General features: G+C 33.6%; 2 long non-coding RNA genes and 1 pseudogene across 3 annotated transcripts; 2 read left to right on the plus strand and 1 right to left on the minus strand.

The window, feature by feature from the left end:
- Window positions 1–2,440: 2,440 nt before the first annotated feature.
- Window positions 2,441–3,059, minus strand: LOC120189906 (annotated as a pseudogene).
- A 4,535-nt stretch (window positions 3,060–7,594) lies between these two features.
- LOC120189915 lies at window positions 7,595–8,654 on the plus strand. Of its 2 annotated transcripts, XR_005522581.1 has the most exons (4): window positions 7,595–7,827; window positions 7,915–8,077; window positions 8,165–8,290; window positions 8,399–8,654. It is a non-coding gene; the product is annotated as an uncharacterized LOC120189915 (long non-coding RNA). The 2 variants fall into 2 exon arrangements; XR_005522580.1 differs by having other exon boundaries at window positions 7,595–8,077.
- A 14,198-nt stretch (window positions 8,655–22,852) lies between these two features.
- LOC120189917 lies at window positions 22,853–24,794 on the plus strand. Its single transcript, XR_005522582.1, has 3 exons — window positions 22,853–22,902; window positions 24,154–24,509; window positions 24,684–24,794. It is a non-coding gene; the product is annotated as an uncharacterized LOC120189917 (long non-coding RNA).
- The last annotated feature ends 2,598 nt before the right edge of the window (window positions 24,795–27,392 follow it).

The following is a 27,392-nucleotide window of genomic DNA, read 5'->3' on the forward strand; positions in this document are numbered from 1 at the left end:
AAGTTTGGAGCAAGAAAGAAATAAACCTTTCACACTTAAGAGTGTTGGTTGTATTTCTTATGTACACATAAATTCTGCTGAAAGAAGTAAACTGATGTCAAGTCCAACAAATGTGTTGTGGTTATGGTGGTGATGAGTTCGGTTACGGTTTTGGGACCGAAAATCAGAAGATCATCAGAAGCAGAGATGTCATTTTCAATGAGAATGTGATGTACAAAGACAGGTCAACCATAGAATCAAGTAGCTCTAATACCAAAATGAAATAAAGGAATTTGCTGAGTTCGAGGAGATTTATGGAAATGATGTTCAGATCAATCTGAAACAGTTCAAGAAGAACATGCACACCAGAACTAAGACGCTCCTCTAGAATTCCTAAACCAACCCAACGTTATTGTATTAGTTGCACTACTTGTTGCTGACTGACAATTGTGAACCAGAGTGCTATGATGAAGCAATGCAGGTGGAGGATTCACTCAAGTGGGAGTCTTCCATGAAAGATGTGATGGTCTCGCTTATATCAAATCAGACGTGGGAATTAGCTAAATTACCACCATGCAAGAAAGCGCTCCATAACAAGTGGATTTACAAGATTAAAGAAGAGCATGATGGGAGAAAACGCTACAAAGAAAGATTGGTTGTCAAAGGTTTTCAGCAAAAAGAAGGTATTGACTACAATGAAATTATCTCTCAAGTCGTGAAACTGTCTACAATCAGACTGGTGTTTAAAATTGTAGCTGCAGAGAATCTACATCTTGAGCAGTTAGATGTGAAGACAACTTTCCTTCATGGTGATTTAGAGGAAGAAATATATATGAGGCATCCAGAAGGCTTCATAGAGGTAGGCAAGAAAAACCTGGTATGCAGGTTGAAGAAGAGCTTGTATGGCTCAAACAAGCTCCTAGACAGTGGTACAAGAAGTCGATAGCTTATGAGTAGCAGTGGTTTCACCAGATGCCTAGCAGATCATTGTTGCTACATCAATAAGTTCGACAACAACTTCATTATTTTATTGTTGTACGTTGATAACATGCTTGTTGCAGGGCCAAACATGCAAGAGATTATAAACTTGAAGCAAAAATTGTCGAAGCAGTTTGCAATGAAAGATCTGGGTGCTGCAAAGTAGATTCTTGGGATGAGGATCAAAAGAGACACAAAGTCAGGGACTTTGATACTATCACAGGCTGAGTAATCAACAAAGTACTCTCCAGGTTCAACATTCAAGATTCTAAATCAGTAAGTACACCTTTAGGTGTTCATTTTAGACTCTCCAAAGAACAGTCACCAAAGACGGAGGAAGAACGTGCACACATAGTGAAGGTGTCGTATGCCTCAATAATTAGAAATCTGATGTATGTCATGGTTTGTACTAGACCAGATATTGCTCATGCAGTGGGAGCTGTTAGCAGGTACATGAATAATCCGGGCAAGGTACACTGGGAAACAGTCAAATGGATCCTCAGATATCTGTGGTGTACTAAAAACAAAGCACTTTGTTTCAAAGGTGGAGATACGATACTCTACTTAGCCGGAAATGTTGACATCAGAAGAAATACTATAAGGTATGACTATACTCTAGGAGGTACTGTAGTGAGTTGGGTTTCTCAACTATAGAAGATAGTTGCTCTCTCCACAACTGAAGCATAATATGTCGTTGTTACAGAAGCTAACAAAGAGATGGTATGGGTCCAAAGTTTCTTGGAAGAGTTAGGCAAGAAACAAGAAAATAATGTCTTGTATTGCGATAGTCAAAGTGCTATCCATCTAGCAAAGAATCCGTCTTTTCATTTCAGGACGAAGCACATACAATTGCTATATCATTTTATCCGGTCTCTTCTGGAAGATGAGATTTTGAAACTTGAAAAGATTAGTAGAGCTCAAAATCCGGCAGACATATTGACAAAGACGGTGACCACGAACAAACTGAAGTTGTGTTCAGCTTTAGTTGGCATGCTAGAATAACAAGATTAGAAATTATACTGCATTGATCGAGGTGTGAAGAAAGATTAAAATCAGTCTTCAAGTGGGATATTGTTGAAATATTGGCAGTCGGTGGCTATTAAAATTGAATTCAAATGGGGCTGCTTAGAATTCAAAGGTAGGCTACCTAATTGTGTTGAAAATGGTAATGGTTAAAATATACAATTAGTCATTGCACTTTAGGGTATTTACAAGATTAGTCCTTAAGCTTCAACTATAAATACCCTAACCCATTTAGCTTCAAAATCATCCCAAGTCATTTCTTTCTCCTAATACTAGAGAGCTTTCTTGTGAGTTTTGAGTGTTTGTAAACACTTGTAAATTTTCTCTCTTTAGTAAAAGATCTGCAGCAGTCAGAGATGTAGGCAAATTGGCTGAACTCCATTATCAATTTCGAGTATTATTTTCCGCTTTTATTTCGTATTCTCACTAATCTGGTTATAGGGAAATTACTTATTTTCGTTTATTTCCCAACAGTTTTCAGCTCCAAAACCCCTGCAGGACCGCCATATATGCTGCGAGCAACAATCCAGTTTCACATTTGAACCAACAGAAGAATTCGATGAAACAAACTTCCTCAGAACTAATCTAACATTGTCAGTAGTAAAACTCAGGACATCCTTCCTTGCAGGCTTCCAAAATCATGATTCCTTGCTTTGATATATCTGCAATCCATATATTCTAAAGCCTAGGGACACAAAAGTAATTATTCTATCTTTCTCCAAGCACCTTTGGATGTAATCATCGGATGCTTCGGGGTACCATGTTCTTGAATCCATTTTAACATCCGAGATAGATGGATTAAGGTGATTCGAAGCTAAATCTTGCAAGACTATGTAGGAGCGTAAACCAGACCCGTCGGAGGCCACCAAGAGTTAGCTGCCATAAAAAATGGGAAAGAATATGCAGATGTGGTCCGGAACCAGTGTATCGAAAAATAATGACTGATAGAAGGCCAGTTCCTTGGTGCCGTCATTGGCCTGGAGAGGTTTGTAAAAGCATCCTGAATCATCTACGAGGGGGCCAAGATTTCCATCAATGGCTTGATGACCAGCAACCTGATGCTCTGGAACCTTAAGCATGATGCACAAACTCGAAATTGCGGTTGACCTGCATAACAAAAACTTGAACTTTTTGCACTCAATATTTCCCCCTTTTTTAGAAATCAATCAAACAAAATAGTCATAATATGAAGTCTTTTAATTCTTAAGCAATTATGGGTTAAAGACATTTTGTAACATTTTACACTGTAGATCAGGCAACTCAAACCCATAGTCACATGGATCGCGGTACGCTCCGGTACAGGAACGTGGAACGGGATCACAATTCGCTAGATCCCCTAAAATTTGGTACGAGGGGGTAGACTCATTTCGGATCGCTCCGGTACAATCTACCATATAAATTGGTACGATGTACCAGTTTCTTAGGTTGCTATTTTTCTACATCAAATTTTATAAGTAACTTCAAGACTTCAAATATCTTAGAATAACTTCAATACTATATATTTCATTCAGTAACTTCAATACTTCAAAGTTGAAGGACTAAATTTATAAAGTTGAATGACTAAATTTATAATTAAACCAATATCTTAAACAATAAAAATACAACAGTAAAAAGAGTTGGTCTTTACTTGGGTTTCTGAAATATTAACTTTACTTTTTTTTCTTCTCACACTTTAACGTTTCCTCATCTTCATTTATTTTCTTCTCTAAAATGCCAGTCCATCTTCCTTTCTTTTCCTTTACCAAATTACCTATCAAAAACATCTGTCGACTCTACCGCCGACTGGCAAGATCGGCCCTTCCACCGTCTTCGTTACCGCCCCTTCTCCTACTGAATCCTTACCCCTATATTTGTTTCTTGGTTTTTGTTGTGATGGGATTTTGTTTCCTTTGCTTCTACTATGAGGGTTTTTGTTTTCTTTGGTTTGTTGTGGTGAGTTTCTTCTTTCTTTGGTTTGCTTTCATGGGGTTTATGCTTCTATTATTTTTGCTATGGGTTTTTGGTACACTAATTTCACCGTTCCGGTACGCGAACGAACCGTGAATTGGAACGGACGAACTGAAACAAGATTCGTGGGGTGGAACGCGTTCGTACCGCGTTTTGGATCGCAACATACAGTAAGTAGATCGTGGGCTATTGAGCGATTTATGTAACTATGCTCAAACCACTAAAAGACAGCAACCAACCTAATTCCATTAGAAAACATGTCTCCTTGGTGTTTACAAAACATGGTAAAATCAATTAAGTAAAGAATCCACACAGAATTATGATCGATAACATCACCAAATTCTTTAAAGAAAACAAACAAAAGGGTCAAGGAAAACAAATAGTTTGAATCAGATTGAAAACAAATAGTTTGAATCAGATCAATTCCTTTGTTTTCCCTTGAAATAGATGGATTTACACTCTACATTTTCAACTTAGTTTTCATGCTAAACAAACACCCTTCGGCTAAGAACCAGTATAATGTTTTATGTTCAGAGAGACTTCAGTGTGAATATGTGGGTATTCTTCCTTTATTAGCCTCTAACTTGGACAATGTTACATATTAGTTGTTATGGAAATTATTCTTTTACTAGTATCTAACTTATACAATATTTTTATCTTCTCCTCTTCGAACATATCCAAGTTATCACGCTTTATAGTCTTGCAATAAGTCATTTCAAACATAGATTGCATATTAGAATAATATTTTTTTGAATTGTTCATGATTCACCATCAATAAAAGATATTCATGATTATCATATTCGAAAGTTATTTCCTTGCAACAACTTGATTAAATGAGAAAGTCTTTAATGTCACTTTTCCTCTTTTGATTAGCTTCTAGGATTTGTTATCGAATGTCATCTTAAGCTCGCTTGTTGCACTTTTTTCAAATGATCACTCAAGTGATTTATCCTATTCTTAAATTTACTTGTTGAGTTTCTTTTTGCAATTATTAAATACGATCTTCTACTCATTTTTGGTCTTTTCTTTTTTAATGATCTCACACCACATATTTTAACTTTGATCAGGTGCTTTCACTTGGCTTATTATTTTCAACAACATTAGGTTAACTTAAGGTAGGAATTATATTTCCTTCAGAACTTGGTGATGGACTTTCTTCGGTTAGTAATTGAGGAGAGACAAATGTAAAAGATGTTAATGAAATAGAATTCTCTCTAAATTGGACATTTTTCTGTATAAATAAGATTAAAACCATCAAAAAAGATAATATTCACTAGTCACAATAGTTTCTGTGATGCTAAATGCCCAAATATAAATTCATATAGTAATAAACAAATGAAAACTATGCTAAACAATCATGCTGAAATTAATAAGTTAAGAATTAATTACTCAAAAAAAATGTTATCACTCATCACCATATCTTAATATATATATATCAATTCTAAATTGTGATTACAAGCCTTAAAAAGATAACTTATTCACATGGAATGAATACACATTTAATGAATCATGTACTTAACTTGCAGTTCCAACAAACAAAACATCAATGGTGGTATTGAATCTTACAAAATAAATTTTATGGTTATAGTTGTTACTTCGTTTCTTCTGTTTAGTGTATGTATCATATATGGATGTTGTTTCATCTTTTGCTGATGAATTATTTAAATAAGCTTGTGCTTGTGTCACTTATACTATAACGATGGTTCTCTTTAGTTTACCACCTTTGCTACTTCTATTTACTTCTAAAAAGCGAGAACTAATGTTTGAATAAATTAATAAGAGAAAATGTACGAATATGGTTTTACTTAAAACCATAGGCACAACAATTGTGTTTAAAATAAAAAATGGATATGTATTAATGGAATTATTATAAATCCACCAACTGACTTATTTCTTTCACTATTAATGGAGTCATTTCGTAGTTTATTGAATCTGATTATATATTAGGTTTTTACTAGTTGCAAATTTTTCATCAATTTAATATTTTAAATTAATTTAGAGTATAAATTAAAATATACTAATTTCAATAAACAATAATTAAAGAACCTATTGGTTTGGAATGAAATTAGAATCTAATTAGGGGTTGGATAAATAACATAGTTTTCAATTTTCACACATGCAAAATTAACAGAAAGTAAAAGCAGGGAGAAGAAGTGTTTATCTTAAAGAAAGTTGAGGTTTTTCTACTGTTGAGTCTCGAGTGTTGCTGTTGTTCAGTGTTGATTACCTATTAATACCAATTGTAGAGAAACAAAAACTATAATATGATGAAGAAGGGTCAAGATTCAAGATTGTTGATGGCTGAGGATGAGTCCAAACATGAAATACTGAATCTTGAGCATGAAATTGTAGAGAATTTGTGATAAAATTAAATTTTAGTTAGGGCTTAATGTTCTAGGCTTCCAGCAACCTTCATTCATCTACCGAGTTGGGAAACTGGAAAACTAAGAAATAAAAGTAAAAATATTATTTTAAGTATTCGGGTCTAGTCGGAAAAAAATTATTCATATCAACTTTATTTTAAAAATTTATATAAATAATCCGATTTGACCTAACTAAAACTCAACTTTAAAAAAAACATATCCTATCATATCATATCAAATCAAAACTTATTGAATTTGAATTATACGCTCATCCTAATTATATAATAGATATTTTGTTTGAATTGGGTTATGGATACAAAGTAAATATTAAAGATAATCGGATTTTAATTAACCCAAAGTTTTCGTACCTTTTTTAACATTAGAACCACCTGTTTTATTGCTTCATAAAGACTAAAACATAATTAAAACAAATGCTAACCGGATGCAATATATTAAGGTGGTGTTTGGTTGGCATGAATCTCTTAGAATTAGGGGAATTGAAATCCAATTCCACTACTTTGCCATGATTGATTCAAGTTTTCAAGGAAATTGGAATCCCTCATGGCATCAACTTTCCATCAAATGAGGGAAAGTGAATTTCATCCATTCTATGATGGAATTCAATTCTCTTGGATGGAATTCAATTCTCTTGTTGGAGGGAATTGAAATTTGATCATACTACCCTCATCAATCTTTTGATAACTTATTAATATATTGAATAAAAATATTTTTTTATTATTTCGGGTCGAGTTTCTAATTCATATATTCGAGTCGGGTCGGGTGAAATTTTATTTTGGTCGGTCCGGGTCTCAGATGAAGGTTCCCTTGTTCTCGGGTCGGGTCGGATGAACAAAAAACCCGACCCAACCCGACTCATGACCATCCCTAATTTAGATGATTTTAACTTATAATATTTATTAGCATGCTTTTTATAATTTATTAAAATTAATAATCAATCAATAAAATTAAAATTTAATTTTTAAATTTTTTTATAATATATTGCTACATGTAATTTATAAAACAAACTAAAATTAAACAAAAAAAACAAGAAAGGTAATTCTGTCATTTTACATTACTGAAATCAAATTCATCTAACACCAAACAGAATATGAAATTAGATTCCAATTCAATTTCAGGCCAACAAAACATAATATGGAATTGAATTCTAATTCCTGACAAATTCTAATTACTTCACAGATTTCAATTCCCTTATAAACATTCCAACGAACCAAATGCCACCTAAACGTTTTTACAATATAAAAATAAGCTGCTTCACTAAAAAGATAAATCACTTGGCCCAAAAACTCTTGACCGGCCATTCCTATCCTCGTCTTCCAAATATCTCGATTAAAACCTGACTTGGAGATCAAATCTGAACATAATGGAGCCTTTCCGCAATCCTTTTCTCTCATTTCTGGTATAAGGGGGATCGATCCATCGTCTAACTTCGGTAGCTTGTCTCACTGCTTTTTTTTTTTCGGATGTTTTCTACCAAGTATTTTTCTTCTCCTTCCTCCGTTTGCTCCGTGGCTAAGAGGTGAGCCACTTTATTACCATCTCTCTGGCTGTACTTGTACTCGCAGACTTGAAATGTTTTTGCTAATTGTTGTGCGTCCCAAATTAGTGCACTTATTTCTGATTTGACTGGGCTTTGAGAAGCTAGCTTCGCCATTATTGATTTTGAATCTCCCTCCAATATGATTTTCCTAAATTCGAGATCAGCTGCTAGTTGAAGAGTAGGGCCTGCTGCGATGGTTTCTGCTGTGAATGTTGTTGGAACCCCCAAGGTTAGTCTTCTGCGTGCAACCATTTCATATCCTTCTGAATTTCTGATTATCACTCTTGACCATGTCTTTTGGGTTGCTTGTTTGAAGCTGGCGTCAAAGTTTAATTTGTCTATGTATGTTGCGGGTGGGTTCCATCTTGTGACGACTCTTTGTGTTGTTCTTTCGGTTCTGCATGTAGTCGTGTCGAACTGTTGATAATTGTTGCGGATAAAGGTAACGATTTAATCTCTTCTGGGTATCTTTCCTTCGTTGATTCGTTTGATCCGTCCGTACCAGAGTGCCCATATGGTAACTAATATCTCATTGTGTTTCCTTTTGAAGATATTATCAAGGATCCAGCTAAGCCATTCTTTGAATGACCATTTTGAGCTTTGAGTTGACCACTGGTAAGATAGCTTCAGCCATACCTCTGTTACCAGTGTACAGTCTGTAATGGAGCATTTGTTTTGTTGGAACATAAGCATTGCATAATTTTCAGATTTGGATTTTGATTTTCCTTTGGCATTCATTAAACCATAGATTCTTGTAAGGCATGGTATTTGATTTTGTAGTTTCTTCTCCTTTGATCAGTACTCGATATCCACTTCTAACTGTGTATATTCCTATATGCTTCCCCCTCAAACCTTAACATCTTGTTGATCGAAGTACTCGATATCCACTTCTAATTGTGTATATTCCTATATGCTTCCCCCTCAAACCTTAACATCTTGTTGATCGAACTTTGCGATTGGTATTACTTTGATTTGCATGGCTTCTTTTGTTGTGAATAATGAATCGACTAGTTCTGTTTTCCATTCTTTTGTGATTGGGTTAGTTATATCCTTTACCTTTTCGATGCCCTACACTCTTGGTGACATGAAGCGTTTCGGTACTGTTTCTGGGAGCTAGTATGCTCCAGATTAAAATATCTGCACCATTTCCAACTTTCCATCGTAACCATTTTCGATTAAGCCTCTAGCGCTCCAGATGTTTCTCCAAATATAGGATGGTGATACAAGAACGCCCTACTCCACTTAGTGAGGTAAGACTTGCACTTTGATTGTAGTACCTAGGAAGGTAGCAAGTGTTCCTGAAATAAGAAGATTTAAAAGAAAATTGTTAAGTATGAGTGAATAAGTTGGTAAGATAAAAATGGCAGCGAAATAAATGACGATGATGATATGTTTGAAAGGATTTAGAGAAATATTTGTATGGTAGAATGATGGTATGGTTATGGTTGAGTTTATAAAAGAAAATGGAAGATGATGGATAGTATCTTAGAAAGACCAAGGAAGAACCAGTGCTATAATAGGCAAAAACCTAGCCTTACAAATCTCTCTAGGGGTTGGTAGAAAAGGACTTGGACCCGCTATTTATAAAAAGATAAGAACCACAAATATCAAGGTGGATAGAAGATAGGTGACGCCACAAGCACAAGAGCACTTGATAAGTCGATATAGTTATTAAAGAACTAGAAAGAGAGAAAATCTCATAAGTTTTGATTAAACAAAGTTGGTTGATTTACAAAATGAAAGCTAAACTATTTATAAGCCTAAGGATTCCTGGGATACACATACAAGCTTTAATGAGTGAACATTCATGGATGAATGTTCATACTTTAAGTAGATACAAAGCATGGCTTAGGTGAATGAATTTGATGAATGGATGTTCTTCTTTTAATGCAATGCATCCTTTGGCCAAATTCATCCCGCCTTGTGTGAACTTGTTGATTTGTCTTCTATGGATGAATGTTCATGAATGTTTCTTGGCGAAAATTCTTCCCCCTTGTGTGAACATGACTATTTGGCTTCTTGCATGAATATGCATGAATGGATGAACTTAAAAGCCTTTGAATAAATCCTTGCACCTTCTCACAAATGTGCTGATTCATTTTAATATTCTTTTCTCATCCTTGCATGTCTTCATTAATTCCTCCCATGCATAAGTCCTTTGAAGGAGACAAATGGTTGCAAATCCCGTATTTATTTCCAGTCTGCACTGTCTTCAGTAATCTGAACATATCTCGAGCTCCCAATATCGGATTAATATTATTCAAAGTGCGTTGGAAAGTTAAAGAGATAGGATATTAAATGTTAAGAAGACTTCATCACCCAAAGATGCTTGGAACATGTTCAAAAATGGCGATCAATCTACTAACGTGAACTGTCCAACCAACTCTTCAAATGCCTTTAGACTTCTTAGTATCCAATGTACCTAGACAAAATATGTAAACAAATAATTAGATAGGAATTAAGCTATGATAATTATGAATGCATGTTGACACCTATGTTTTGAATGCAAATGAGCTAACTATGAATGCATATACATTGAATGCGTTATATAAAGATGTGAATTAATAAGTCATGCATGAATATCAAATATTATACATATAAATGACAACATATAATATTCAAGCATAATTAAGAATAAGATAAACATATTCACGTGACATGTAATGCATAAATAAGTAAATAAGTAATAAAATAAGGTAAGACTCCTTTAGAATTAGCAAGGTAGAACGTCCATGAAGTGATCTTGTGTTGAAGAAGCTTGATTATTGGCATGATCACATCATTCCCCTTTTTTTAGAGCGATTTGTCCTCAAATCGAAGGCTTCTGTCATTGATTGATCCATTGGTGTAACAAAGGATGAATGAAGATCATTATGCCTATTAGGGTAGGTATTAATTTCTTTGAATCCTTCGAGTAGGTCAATAACGCCAACTTTAGTCTTTGTACCTTTCAACATTATGAATCTTGAATAGTTGGATAATGCTCATTTCTTTTCCTTGAATTGATGATCACAAGAAAGAACACTTCCATGTAAATGATTCGATGTGCTGCAAAATAGAAATAAGTTAGAACATGAAACATCATTAACAATATGAATGAACGTACAAGATTCATTAAGGTTCATGAATGGAATTTGGTTCGTTGAAACTTCCATTTCATAAGGTTCATTGGATCTTGAATATGAAGTGAATGTACTTTGAAGGTTAATGAACATGTTTTTTGGGATTTCAAGTGACATCTTTTGGAATTTCAAAAGAAATGATGCTTGAATTATCTTGTATGTCTCTTGGAATAACCTACAAATTCAAAGAACGAATAGAAGAAAAAAATTGATTAGTATAAAGCAAAACTTCCTTCTCTTCATATTCTTTTCTCTCATGCTCGTGTTTGTTTTGAATTCTCTCTTTAATCTCACTCTCATTTTTACAACACGCTCATCTTCACTCTCAATGCTCTTACTCTCATTTTCGATTACTCCAATGGCCTTTTCACGAAAAATCACACTCTTATTTTCAACTCTAAATGTCTTGGTTTTCTTACTATGTTCTTCAATGTTTTTCTTCAATTGATTTTGGTCTTCATGCACTTGATTTGGCAACATTGGTACCAATGTGATTCTTCTTCCTTGATGTTGGAATGAATACTCATTGGAAAATCCATCGTGAGTAGCCTTCTTGTCAAATTGCCAAGGTCGTCCGAAAAGAAGATGACTTGAATTTATGGTAATAACATCAAACAATACTTCATCTTTGTATCTTCCGATTGAGAATGGTATAAGTACCTGTTTAGTGACCTTCAACTCTTCTTCGTCGTTTAACCATTGCAATTCGTATGGGCTGGAATGTTTGATCGTTGTAAGCCCCAACTTTTCTACCAAATATGTGCTAGCAAGGTTTGCACAATTTCCACTATCAATGGCTACAAGACATACTTTACCATTTACATGGTAACGAGTATGAAATGCATTCTCTCTTTGTTGAATGTTCTCCATTGTTTGGGAAGAGGAAAGATCAAGTAACATTGTTAGTAAAAAAATTGAAATGTAAAAAATAGGATCTTACCAAATTTCACACAACAAAACCTCACGATCGCTCCATAAAATTGTGATGTCACTCCACTTAAGCACTCGTGTTTCACTCGGGAATATGTTTTTGGCTTTTGTAATTCCCCTTTGATCTCACACGCTCTTTATTCCTTTTTCCACTCGTTTCTCTCTTGTTAAGTTCTAAAAGAACTAACTCAAGACCTTCAAATGAAGTGTTTAGGCGTTTGTTGCAAAATGATGTTAGGTAGGGAATAAAAATAGATTGTGAAAGAAAAAAGGAGTTCCTACTACAAGACACTTACAACCTGCCCTAGCCACAATCATAGTCTGAAAATGGCTTCAGGCTTGCTTGCAATTGTTGTTGTAGATCACCTTTTGATTTCACTTTTTTTTTCTTTCTTGCTTTGATTTTGTCTTTTCATTTGCTTTCTTTCTTTTTGCACATTTCTTCAACAATTTTTGAATTGCACTTCTTTTTCCTTTTAGTTTTGATTGATTCGTTTGAACAACACTTCACAACTTGCTTGCTTCCACCTTAGCTCTGAATACCATATGATACAAGCACACCCTACTCCACTTGGTGAGGTAAGACTTGCACTTTGATTGTAGGACCTAGGAAGGTAGCAAGTGTTTCTAAAATAAGAAGACTTAAAAGAAATGGTTAAGTATGAATGAATAAGTTGGTAAGATAAAAATGACAGCGGAATAAATGAATATGATGCTATGTTTGAAAGGATTTAGAGAAGTATTTGTATGGTAGAATGATGGTATGGTTATGGTTGAGTTTATGGAAGATGATGGATAGTATCTTAGAAAGACCAAGGAAAAACCAGTGTTATAATAAGAAAAGACCCAGCCTTACAAATCTCTCTAGGGGTTGGTAGAAAAGGACTTGGACCCACTATCTATAAAAAGATAAGAACCGCAAGTATCAAGGTGGATAGAAGATAGGTGATGCCACAAGCACAAGAGCACTTGATAAGTCGATACAGTTCTTAAAGAACTAGAAAGAGAGAAAATCTTATAAGTTTTGATTAAACAAAGTTGGTTGATTTACAAAATGAAAGCTAAACTATTTATAAGCCTAAGGATTCCTAGGATACTCATACAATCTTTAATGAGTGAACATTCATGAATGAATGTTCATACTTTAAGTAGATACAAAGCATGGCTTAGGTGAATGAATTTGATGAATGGATGTTCATCTTTTAATGCAATGCATCCTTTGGCCGAATTCATCCCACCTTGTGTGAACTTGTTGATTTGTCTTCTATGGATATATGTTCATGAATGTATCTTGGTTGAAATTCTTTCCCCTTGTGTGAACATGACTATTTGGCTTCTTGCATGAATATGCATGAATGGATGAACTTAAAAGCCTTTGAATGAATCCTTGCACCTCATCACAAATGTTCTGATTCATTTTAATATTATTTTCTCGTCCTTGCATGTCTTCATTAATTCCTCCCATGTATAAGTCCTTTGAAGGAGACGAATGGTTGCAAATCCCGTATTTATTTCCAGCCTGCACTGTCTTCAGTAATATGAACATATCGCAAGCTCCCAATATCGGATTAATATTATTCAAAGTGCGTTGGAAAGTTAAGAGATAGAGGATTAAATGTTAAGAAGACTTCATCACCCAAAGATGCTTGGAACATGTTCAAAAATGGTGATCAATCTGATTGAGGTGAATTGTCCGACCAACTCTTCAACTGCCTTTAGTCTTCTTAAGATCCAATGTACCTAGACAAAGTATGTAAACAAATAATTATATAGGAATTTAGCTATGATAATTATGAATGCATGTGACCACCTATGTTATGAATATAAATGAGTTAACTATGAATGCATATGCATTGAATGAGTTATATAAAGATGTGAATTAATAAGTCATGCATGAATATCATATATTATACATATAAATGACAACATATAATATTCAAGCATAATTAAGAATAAGATAAATATATTCACGTGACATGTAATGCATAAATAAATAAATAAGTAATAAAATAAGGTAAGACTCGCTTAGAATTAGCAAGGTAGAACGTCCATGAAGTGATGTGTTGAAGAAGTTTGGTCATTGGCATGATCGCATCAGATGGATTCAAACTTAATTTGGTACCCATATATTCGTATTAGGGAACTACTTCGCTCTTAACCTTGTACTAACTAGTGACTTGGGGTTGTCTAAGATCCTCCATCCTTGCTTTGCTAGGAGTACCACATTGATTTTGTCGTATCTTTATAACCCAAACCCCCTTCCTCCTATAATTTGCTCAGTTTGTCCCATGATCCCCAATGAAATTCTTTTTTTCTTTTCTAATTTTTACTACCAAAACCTGTTCATTATTTTCTCCATGTCGTCGCATGGTGCCTTTGGCAAGAGGAAATAGTTCATTGCATCGAGGAGTAGTGCTTGCAACACTGATTTAATGAAAACTTCATTCCTTCTTTGAGATGGGATTTTCATGCTCCATGTGTGTATTCTTGACCACAACTTCTCCTTCATTGAGATGAATGATTTTTTCTTATTCCTCTCTATTGAGGTAGGCAATTCTAGGTACTTCTCGAGCTTAGATGTATTCTCTACTTCCAATATCCTTCAAACGTCATTTCTATTTGAATCTATCACGTTAGAGCTAAAGAACAATCATGATTTATCAAAGTTGATTCTTTGTCCCGAGCTTTGTCCGTATGTTCATTAGACCTCCTTTATATCGCTTGCTACTCTTTTTGTGGCCTCCCCAAAGATTAATCGGTCATCTGCAAAAAAGAGATGTGTGACCACCAGTGCACACCTGTTTAAGCAAACTTGTTTCAAAATGCCTGATGACTTAGCTCTTCTCAAGAGAGACGAGAGTCCTTCGCTACATAGTAGGAACATATATGGGCTTAATGGGTCTCTTTTTTGTAACCCTAGTTTTGGTTTGAATGATTCTTCGGCGTTGCCGTTTATGATTACCGAATAAGAGAGGAATGTCACACAACGATTTATCGTTTCAATCCACGTACTATTAAAGCTTAGTTTTTTCATCATTCTCCAGACAAAAGGCCACTCAACTCTATCATAAGCCTTTCTCATGTCTAGTGTTAACGTAAAGTAGCCTTTTTCCCTTATCTCTTTTGAGCAAAAGAATACAAAAATTCATACGTCGTTATTATGTTTTCAGTTATTAGCCTACCCGAGACAAAAGCACTTTGGGCTTCATTTATACTTAAGTGAATATGTCCTTGCATTCTGTGAACCAACATTTTTGTGATTATTTTATAAATGACATTGTATATGTTGATTGGCCTAAATTGTGATAACATTCTCGGGGAGTGGACTTTAGGTATCAAGACAATGTGTGTTTTGTTTGATTGTTCTATGTCTTGTGTCCCGTTTAACATTCCAATGTAAAATTCGACTGCCTCTTTTCCCACAATGTGCCAGAACGTTGTTAAAAAATTGCTCCTAACCTATCCTCTCCCGATGCTAGGATTCATTGATTTTACTGCACCTATGACTTCCTCTATGGTGAAAGGTCTATTTATATCTACATTAATGTGATTGTCAATTCGTGGTGCAACTTCAGCTAATATTGTTTCATCCACTGTATCAAATTCAGAAGTGAATAATTAGTGAAGTAACTTTGCGCGAGCTTGTGGATGGCCTCATTGTCTTCACATTTTCTCTATGTTTGTTTTCGAGTGTTCTGATCTTGTTTTACTTCTTCTTTTAAGTGGCAAAATGATGAAAAATTTTGTGTTATTGTCTTCGTTCTTCATCCAATTTGCTCGTGCTCTTTGCTCCCAATACAATTTCACTTTGTCAATTTTCATATTCAATTGGAGTTTAATGTCTGTTATTTCTAATAGTTTTCTTATGTGGGTTTTTTTGTCCATTAAATCTTCCAGTTTCTTTTTTAAATCCATTTCTTAAGGTCTTTTTCCTTTTGCACCTTACGAAACTATCTATCTAACTCTTCCCTCATCTGACCAATTTTTTCTGGGACTGCTCCTAGCTTAGAATTCCAGATTTTCTCTACTTCTTTTTCGTAAGACTCAACCATAAGCCAAGATGCTTTAAACTTGAAGTGTCAGTGCCACTTTTCTAGTTGTGTTCCCTCGAAATCCATAACTAATGGACAATGATTTGAAAATGTACGAGGCAGATGTGTTAGTGTGTACCTTAGGAATGTGTTCACCCATTGCATATTCTACACTCCTCTATCCGAGCTTTCCTAAATGGTTTTCTCTACCCTCTGACCCCTCTCCCAAGTGAACCAAATTCCTTGATATATGATGTCTTCTAATCATGAGTCTTCCAGTGTCTGTCTAAATTCCGACATTTGTTTCTTGTTTCATTATAGACCTCTATTCTTTTCAAAGGAATATAATATTTCATTAAAGGCTCATATGATCATCCATGGTTTTTCTGGGCAGTTATTGAGTTGCCTTATCAGGTTCTAAGACTCTCATCTTTTGTTTTCTTCGGGAACCCCGTAAAATCCTATGAATCTCTAGCTTGAGTTTGTGTTTGCATCGATGATATATGTGTCTATATGTTAACTAGAATATGAACATAGTGTAACATTAACTGAATCTCGTCGGGCGAGACTATTGGGAAATAAACGAGTAATTTCCTTATAACCAGATTAGTGAGAATGCAAAATAAAAGAGGAAAAATAATACTCAAAATTGATAACGAAGTTCAACCAATTATGCCTACGTCTTTAGACTGCTGCAGATATTTTACTAAAGAGAAAATTTACAGGTGTTTACAAAACACTTACAACTCGCAAGAAAACTCTCTAAACTCTTTAGTATTGAGAGAAAGAAATGATTTGAGATGATTTTAAAGCTAAATGGGTAAGGATATTTATAGTTGAAGCTTAAGGACTAATATTTTAAAATACCCTAAAGTGCAGGGACTAAATTATAATTATCCCTATTATTATTTTCAACAAAATTGGGCACTGAATTCGGTGCCCCTTTGTTGAAATCAATTTAGGCGATGGCACACCTTTTTTGACTTTACAATCTCCCACTTGAAGACTGATTTTAATATGTCTTCACACCTCGATCAATGTAGACATTTCTGGTCTTGTTACTCTAGCATGCCAACAGAAGCTGAACACAACTTCAGTTTGTCCGTAGTTACTGTCTTTGTTGACATGTCTGTTATGGAGCGCTTTCTTGTCTGGTGGTAATACAGCTAATTCCCACATCTGATTTGACATAAGTGAGTATATCTCATCTTTCATAGAAGACTCCTACTTGACTGAATCTTCCACCTGCATTGTATCATCATAGCACTCTGATTTACCATTGTCAGTCAACAACAAGTAGTGCAAAGAAGACGAAAAACGCTGGGTTGGTTTAGAAATTTTGAAGGAGCGTCTCAGTTCTGGTGTGCCTGGTTATTATTGAATTTCTTCAGGATTGATCTGAACATTATTTCCAGAAATCTCCTCAAACTCAGTAAATTCCTTTGTTTCAGCTTTGGTATTTGAGCTACTTGATCCTATGGTTGACCTATCTTTGTACATCACATTCTCATTGAAAATGGCATCTCTGCTTCTGATGATCTTTCGATTTTTGTAGTCCCAAAATCGATAACCGAACTCATCACCACCATAACCAACAAAGACACATTTGTTGGACTTGGCATCAAGTTTACTTCTTTCAGCAGAATTTATGTGTACATAAGAATTACAACCACTCTTAAGTGTGAAAGATTTATTTATTTCTTGCTCCAAACTTCCTCTGGTATTCTGCCATCCAAGGGAACTGAGGGTCCACTGTTGATCAGGTAAGATGCAGTATTGATAGCTTCAGCCCATATCAATTTGGGCAAGCCGGCATGTATCTTCGTGCTTCTGGCACGTTCATTCAGAGTTATGTTCATGCGCTCTGCTACGCCATTTTGTTGTGGTGTCATGGGAACTGTTGTCTCCATCTTGATCCCATTGTTTGCGCAGAAATCTTTGAATCTACTATTTCTATACTCTCATCCACTATCAGACCTCAACAGCTTGACTTTCAAACCAGTCTCATTTTCCACCATGACCTTCCATTTTTTGAAGGTATTAAAGACTTCTGATTTCTTCTTCAGAAAATAAACCCACATATTCCTTGTAGAATCATCGATGAATGTGACATAATATAGTGAGCATGTAAGAGATGGAACTGGAGATGGTCCCCATACATCATTATGAACCAACTATAACTTTTCAGCCTTGGGTGTCTTGCCAATCCTTGCAAAATTAACTTTCTTTTGTTTGCCAAAGATGTAATCCTCACATAGTCCAACATCTATATTATTTAGATCCGACAGCTTCCCTTTTAACAAAAGTGTCTTCATCCCTTTCTCGCTCATATGGCTAAGCCTTTGGTGTCATAGGTTTGATTTTCCATCATCATCTGCTACTGCAATGATATTCTCTAAATTTGAGATTACATAGAGAGCACCAGTCTTCTTACCACGAGCAATGACGAGTGCTCCTTTGGTAATATTCCATTCACATCCTGCAAAGGTTGTACTATATCCTTCTCCATCAAGCTGTTCTACAGAAATTAAATTTCTTTTGAGGCCAGAAATATGTCTCACTCCTTTAAGTTTCCAGGTGGTCTGGTTTGACAACTTTAATCGGATGTCTCTTTTTTCAATGATCTTCAAGGTTTCATCATCAGTTATATGAACCTTCTCAAAATCACCACTGAAATAGTTCTCTATGATTTCTTGGCATGGGGTGGAGTGGAAAGATGCTCCTGAATCCAAGATCCATGATTCAACCAGACTGTTAACGCTTAGAATCATGGCATCACTTGTCTCATCTGTCATGGCAGATTCCTGTGCGCATGTATATTTCTTCAGTGCTCGACAATCTCTTTTAAAGTGACCATTCTTGCCACAATTATAACAGTTAAAATCTTTCTTTCTCGTTCTTGATTTTCCTTTTCTGGATTTCGATCTGCTACGATTTGAATTTCTTTCTGAAGTTCTACCTCTAAACTCCGTGTGTAAGGCTGAGGAGCTTGATGCTTCACCCGATTCTCTCCGTCGAATTTCTTCACTCAATACCAGATCCCGAACATCATCGAATTTCAATTTATTGTTTCCCGACGAGCTGTTGACTGTTGTAACAATAACATTCCAACTGTCTAGTAGAGATGATAAGAGAATTAAAGCTCGAACTTCATCATCGAATTCAATTTCCACGGAACTCAACTGGGTTGTGATTGTGTTGAGTTCATTTAGGTGTTGAGCCACTAATGCCCCTTTCGCCATCCTCAAATTGAATAATTGCCTTATCAAGTGAACTTTGTTTGAGGCTGATGGCTTCTCATACGTACTGGAGAGAGCCGTCATAAGACTCGCCGTGGTCATTTCCTTTACTATGTTGAAAGCAACATTGCGGGATAACGTCAGTCGGATAACTCCGAGGGCTTGTCTGTCGAGAAGAGCTCAGTCTTCATTCTTCATGCCCTCTGGTTGCTTTCCTGAGAGAGGTTGATATAGATTTTTCTGGTATAGGAAATCTTCAATCTGCATATTCCAAAAGCCAAAGTTCGCACCGTCGAACTTCTCAACTTTCACCTTCCCTTTGTCTGCAACCATCGCTCCTACTCGAATTGGCTTCTTTTGGATCGTTTCTGGCAATTCTTGCGAACCACCGTGTATTAGAACACCTCCATCGACAAGCTCGTATCGCCGACCAAAGTTTACTATTCATGTGAATAGTAACCCGCACAAAAACCGGCAAAATTAACCACCAAAAGCTCTTGATACCAGTTAGGAAATAAATGAGTAATTTCCAAGATTAGCGAGAATGCAAAAATAAAAGCGGAAAAATAATACCCGAAATTGATAACGGAGTTCAGCCAATTATGCCTACGTCTCCGAAATGCTGCAGATATTTTACTAAAGAGAGAAAAATTACAGGTGTTTACAAAACACTCATAACTCACAAGAAAACTCTCTAAACTCTTTAGTATTGGGATAAAGAAATGATTTGGGATGATTTTGAAACTAAATGGGTAAGAGTATTTATAGTTGAAGCTTAAGAACTAATCTTTGAAAATATCCTAAAGTGCAGGGACTAAATTGCAATTATCCCTATTATCATTTTCAACAAAATTGAGCGTCGAATTTGGTGCCCCTTTGTTGAAATCCATTTAGGTGGTGGCACACATTTTTTTGACTTTATGAGGTTCTAAGACTCTCATCTTCTGTTTTCTTCGGGAGTTTCGTAAAATCCCATGAATCTCCAGCTTGAGTTTGTGTTTGCATCGATGATATATGTGTCTATATGTTAACTAGAATATGAACAGAGTGTAATATTATCTGAATCTCGCCACGCGAGACATAATCCTCCATTGCTTCCGTGTGATTCAACTTCAATTCCACTTGTGAATCTCAACGATCTTTGAACGGTTACATACACGTTCCTTGTGGTTTTGTTTCAATGAAAAAAAACTACATATGGGTTAATGTCTCTCAACATATGACGGAGACGATCCACCATCTGAGGTCTACCCAAACCTCAAACGTTCCAGCTTAAGAATTTCATTATGTCCGGTTGGCTTGTTTCGTTATATTTTTATCGTCTCTCCCTTCTCTATTGGATGATTGTCTTCTTCGGCTCTCGTCATCATTATGACTGAGGAATGATCGTGAGTTATCCATGTGATATTTCTTGGGTACAATTGCTTAACCAGATGATTAACCCATGTTCTCCTCCATTCTCCTTGTGCTAGTTTTGAGGTTGTTCATGGTATTTGTATGAGAATTTAAATGTTTTGACATATTTGACTCATCTTCCCTTAGCCAAGGGCTTGCTTGAAACGTTTTTTTGTTTAGGTGATGCTTTCAGCGAGGCATCCCATGTAGGTTGTAGATCTTTTTGTATTAGTCTCATGGGGCAGAAACCCTCTCCATGGCCTAGTTTGTCGCATAAGTAACAAAATAGTTTTAGTTTTTTCATACTGTAAAGAAGCATATATGAATTTTCCGTTTGATAGAGCTAGCTTTTTCCTTCTTTTCAATGCGAGTCGAACATCTATGCAAACTCTTTCCCTCTTCGTAGGCGAGTGCCACTGCCTCCGAATCATAAAGTAAAAATCTTCATATAAAATTTCTAAGTTAACTTGCTATTTGTTCAGATATGAATCCTACTGGTAGGTCATTTTATGTGCACCCAGAAATTGACGAGTGTAGGGGGACCGTCATTGGGTCTTCTCCAATCTGTAACCTATGGAAGACCAGTATGTGTGAGTTGAAGTACCATGATCTCTCGTTTTTAATCCTATCTGCATCAGTCGCATTGTAGAGTCTGAAAAGATATCGTCCTTCCCCTAATTCTGTAATTGATATGCCTCCAATAGGGCGTCATTCGTTTTTCATCATAGATTTCATGGCTTGAACATTAATCAAGTTGGACGTTAGGAAAAAACCAACTAAACAATTATCGAACAATATACCTCATTCTTCTGTTTGTTGAACTATCACGATTGCCTCATCCTCTTCGTCCCTTGGATTTAATTCGTCCATGGATTTTTCCAAGTCTCTCATGCTTTCCTCTGAAAGTTTGATGATTTCTTTTGTGTTGTCTTCCTTTGAATCAATAGAACAATAACAGAAAATAAAGGCAAAGCCATAAGGACAGCCAAGTCGGCGGAGAGAAAAAGGCATAAACCCTAATAATTTTCGTACTTCTTTATCAAAGTAATTGATTTGAAAACAAGTACTCCTTTAATTAAGTTAATTGTAAATTTCACTATTTTATCAATGGATAAATTTATTTATGTTCTTGTTCTTGTGTTGCTTTTAGTTTATAATATAAAACTCAACTAATATATTTGATTTGAATTCAAATACATTTTAAAATACTAAATTAAACTAATATGATATGATTAGAATTTGATAACTCGATTCATTAAAAAAATTACCCGATTCATTCTAGTACTCGTTCTATTATCGGATTTAATTTTACTTGATTCTAATATTGAGTGTTAAAGTAGTTTGTTGTCTCCGTGGGCTTATTTGGTGGTTGAAACTGGTTGGCATTTTGGGAATCATCCCAACATAGCGTCAATATCCTCTTAGACATTACTTGGTACTTCTAAACAAAATAATTTTTTACCATTTAAATTATTTAATAGATTGAACAATATAAAAGCTTAATTTCATAAAGATATAATATAAAAATTAAATTTTGAAATAAATATATATATATATATATATATATATATATATAAAGGTATAATAACAAAATTACCCTTAATCTTTTTATAAATGGTCACTTTATCCATATGCTTTTTTTTTAGTATTTTACCCTAAAGTTTCAATTTTTGGTCAAAATATATTATATTTGATGAAAATCGTTAGTTGACTAATAATTAATATATATTATTGATGTGATATTTTCACATGTGATCAATTATTGATATAATATATGTCACATCATCGTTTTGGATGACGTGACACATACGAAATCATTATTTTAGATGATGTGATACATACCAGGTCAGTAATTGATTAGATGTGACTAACGGGTTTCATCTAACATTACATGTTTTGACAAAAAATTGAATCGTTAGAATAAATACTTTCGAAAAAGAACATGAATAAAATGACTATTTATTCTTAGGCGTGTAAAAGCCAACGACTACAGATTCTTTTATCGAAACAACATGATTAGGTACTAATTTATTAATCAAAACACACTTAATGTATTCGGAAGCAACACAGCCTAAAATTCCGTTTTCTTCCTCCGTGCCTTTACAATTATCTGGATTTCTTAACGGAGACACCATTCAGGTTGATGGTTACACTGGGAATCTGCACTTCTCTTTCAAATTCGATATCCATCATAGAAAATGTTTTCTCAATAATGGCACCCACTTTCACTTTCCCCTCGAGAATCACATGTTCTCTCATAATTCAAGTTCCTCACCCCAAACTACTCACCATGGGGTTGAAGAAATTCAAAGTCTTGAAAACCCTGAGACTACTAAGGTGGTGTTTGGTTTGCTGGAATATTTATGAGGGAATTGAAATCTGTGAAGGAATTGAAATCTGTCAGGAATTGAAATCTAATTCCATATTCTATTTGGTTGGCAGGAAATTGAATTGAAATCGAATTCCATATTCTGTTTGGTTCGCAGGCACGTCAGATGAATTTGATTTCAGTAATGTAAAATGACAGAATTGTCTTTTTTATTTTTTTGCTTTATTTTAGTTTGTTTTACAACTTACATGTAGTAATATATTATAAAAAATTTAAAAATATTAAATTTTCATTTTATCGATTGATTATTCATTTCAATAAATTATAAAAATCATACTAATAAACATCATAAGTTAAAATCATCGTAATCAAAATATGTTAATAAGTTACGAAAAGATAGCAATATTTCGATACATTCCAATCGGAGTATGTTAATTAGTTACCAAAAATTTACAAAAAACTATTTTTATTCAATATATGAATTAGAATCCCGACCCGACACGACACAAAATAATAAAAAAATTATTTTTATTCAATAAAAACATTGACTTAATTGAAAAAAATTATATATAGAGGGGTATTATTGTAACTATTCCTAAATATATAAGGTAAAATTATATATTTGTTTCGGGTCGGTCCGGTTTTTTTCACCCTAAACACGAACCCGACCCCGACCCGAATATCACACTTAAAAAAACCCGACCCGACCCGAACAAAATAAAGTTTCACCCGACCCGACCCGAAATAATAAAAAAAATATTTTTATTTAATAAAAACAGTGACTTAATTGAAAAAAAAATATATATATATATATAGAGGGGTATTATTGTAATTATTCCTAAATATATAAGGTAAAATTATATATATTTTGGGGTCGGGTATTTTTCACCCTAAACCCGAACTCGACCTGACCCGAATATCACACTTAAAAAAACTGACCCGACCCGACCAAAATAATAAAAAAAATATTTTTATTCAATATATGAATAAGTTACCAAAAGATTGATGAGGGTAGTATGATCAAATTTCAATTCCCTCCAACAAGGGAATTGAATTCCATCTATTCTTAGATGGAATTCACTTTCCCTCATTTCCCTCCATTCTTAGATGGAATTCACTTTCCCTCATTTGATGGAAAGTTAAAGCAATGAGATATTCCAATTCCCTTGGAAAACTTGAATCAAACATGAAAAAGTAGTGGAATTGGATTTCAATTCCTCCAATTCCAATGGATTCCATCCAACCAAACGCCACCTAAGAGAAAGATTATATTGACGAGGCTCAAGAGTGGGGCTATATCTCAGGTGAATTACTGTTTTCCTCGGATTTCTACGGAGGAATGCAGGGATTCAAGGTCTTGTAAGAAGATGAAACGGAAGAGGAAAAAGAGGGGAAGGGAAGACAATCTGTTTCGAAGAGGAAAAAGAGGGAAAGGGGAGACAATCTGTTCGACAGATTGCTTCAAAGACGATGTCATCCTGTCAAGCCATGCAATTAATATGTTTTCTTTGTAATGGTCAGATGTGGTTCGGTTAAATCTTCATCTTCTTCCTTTGGTGAAGCAAGCAAAAGACTAAGCCAAATGTTGTGCAAACTTCCCCGTAAACAAAAGAAGGTTCTGCTTTTGCCACATCTCTCTACTAATGCTATACCTTTACATCTCTCAATCTGTCATGAATCATTTTGTTTTCCCAAGTTCCAAATGGAATAGTTTATGTTGTGTGTTCCATTTTAGACACTAGTTATAACGTTGCCATTAAATTCATCAACTTCAACGTAATGTTTGCAGATGTACGAGGACATTGCTGTAAAGGATAGTTCAAGGTATAAGAGGCAATGCATGGTTTTGAATTGCAAAGAGCAGGACCTTTCCACCGGTCAGAATAGAAGTGTCGACGTGCTTAACTAGGTAACGTACTGCAAATTATGAACAGACTATTTACAAGTATTTTTTTCTTTCTTTCTTTTTTCTCTTTTCCGTATAGTAAGAGGATTATATCCGGGTTCTTTGCTACATTTCAAATGAGGTCTTTAAAATATTTTATAATTAGACGAATTTGTAAAATATAAAAATTTATCATATTATAATTATTTTTTAATATATAAAAAATCCAAAAATATGAAAATAAGAAAACATTACAAAACAACTTTATAATCATGATATTTTATTTAAAAATATCATCATTCGAACCTCTTAGAAGAAAAATCAAGATACTTTTTAAAATGCGAGGCCTCCAAATTTTGAGACCATATGACGAATCACATTTTACACCTGCTTATGGACGGATCTGATTATATCACAATTTTATTCAATTGCGTGTCATGACGAGGATTGGATGTACATCAAGAAAGAAAAAAGGTAAATGGATTATGTATGAGAACTTGTTGTTAGAATTAGATGATGATGAACATGATCACCTCTAAGCAGGGATGGACCTAGAAGGGAAGGGTAGGGCGGTCGTTCCATTAAAAGTTTTATATATTTTAGATATTTTTTATTAAAAATATATTTTCGTCCTTCTAAAATTTTATAAATTCCCTCTACTTAAAATTTTATAAATTCGCCCCTAAAGTTTCCTCCTCCAAGTATTAAATCTTACGTCATTCCCTACATCTAAGTTACAACGTTGTAGGGATCTCTTCATTAGAATCAGGTAAGCAGATGCCCTCTTATATTACATGGAAAATGTCTTTTCATACACATTTCACTCATTTAATCAATAGATCATATTAAGAATTGTTTTAATGCAAAACAAATTATTATTTAACTTATAAAATTTTTAAATTAAAATTAAATAATTTATTATTTTAATTTAAAATAAAAAATAATTATTTATATATTTTATAAAGTCAATATTAATTTATTTTTAAAAATTATATGTATTATATCGTAAATAGTTTAAGCTTATATGTATTTAATTATTTAAAATTTAAAATTAAAAATTTAAAAATACAATTTAAAATTATTTATATTTATTTAATTATTAAAATTTAAATATAAACTTCTAATTTACAATCATTTATGAAAATAAGTAAAAAAATTAATTTTTTATGTTTTTTTATTAAAAATTTGTTTTTATTCCCTAAAATTTTATAAGATTTATATCTTTTTAAAATTTTAAAAATTAGTCCCTAATATAGAATCAAACATTAATCCGTCCCCATTTGAAAATGAGTATCTGATAGAACTGTTCTTAGAAGTTGAGGCGAGAGAAAGTTTACACTTTCATTTGCATCTATTAGTTAATTTGGGGTAAACTACGCATTTAATAATTAAACTATCAGTTTTGATCTATTTTAGTATTTAAACTTTTAATTTTTTTCAAAACCTTAACTTTTAATGTTCAATTTTTGTTTCATTTTAATACTCCGCCGTTACAAACTTAATGGCAAAGCTGATGTAGCTTTTTTTAAATTATTATTTAATTAATTTTATTCAACTAAAAATAAAACTAATATTAAACTCCCAAAAGAGAGCTTAAAAAAAACTTGAACCAACCATCTAAGCTAAGGCAGACCATTAATCCTAAATATCACACTATATATTTAACTTATACTAAACTATCACTATAAATTGAAAAAAAATATGTTAGATCTATGATTGGAACTTAAGAAATCTCACAAAATATTCAAGTATTTAATCACTAAATCAAATTAAGAATTAATTTAATATATACCAAAATTATTATTTAACTTATAAAAATTTTAAATTAAAATTAAATAATTTATCATTTAAAATATTATTTAGAAATAAGAAAATAGTTAAATAACTTTTAAAATTATTATTATTATTTATTTAATTAAATAATTAATGAATAATGTTAAATTAAAATTTATATTCTATCCTTAAAATTATTTAAATAATTTTAAATATAAAATATATGATAAAGTTGAATTTTTGGTGAGTGGGGCTCCATCTCTGCTTCCAAGTTAATACTCGACTAATGGGTTGGCTAATTTAGAAATCAAATTATGAATTTGGTAAACTATAGGTTTAATATTTAAACTATTAGTTTTATTTTATTTGAGTACTTAAACTTTCATTTTTTTTAAAATTATATCTAACGTTTATTTTTATTTTATTTTAGTACCTACTGTTAAAAATTTAATGAATTTGTTGCACTAGACATTTTTCTGGATGTAGACATACATTTTCGTCCGAATTTTTGTATATAGTATATTATATTATTATATATTATATATCTTATAGTATATTTATATTATATAGTATAAACATACTATATGATTATATATTTATTATATAGTATATTTATAATATATAGCATGCATATACATTATATTTATATTATATGGTACATATATTATTTATATTTATATTACGTATATTATATCATTATATATATATATATATTATTACATATTACATATTATTATTAAACCTATATTTATAATTCTTTTTTTTTATGATTAGGTACAATCCAACCAAGCCCTACTAGGCCCAACAGTTAAGTCCAACGTATGGGAGGCCCATGTTGTA

The sequence above is a fragment of the Hibiscus syriacus genome, unplaced genomic scaffold (assembly GCF_006381635.1).
Source record: "Hibiscus syriacus cultivar Baekdansim isolate YM2019G1 unplaced genomic scaffold, ASM638163v2 tig00116961_pilon, whole genome shotgun sequence".
In the NCBI taxonomy this organism is placed as follows: domain Eukaryota; kingdom Viridiplantae; phylum Streptophyta; class Magnoliopsida; order Malvales; family Malvaceae; genus Hibiscus; species Hibiscus syriacus.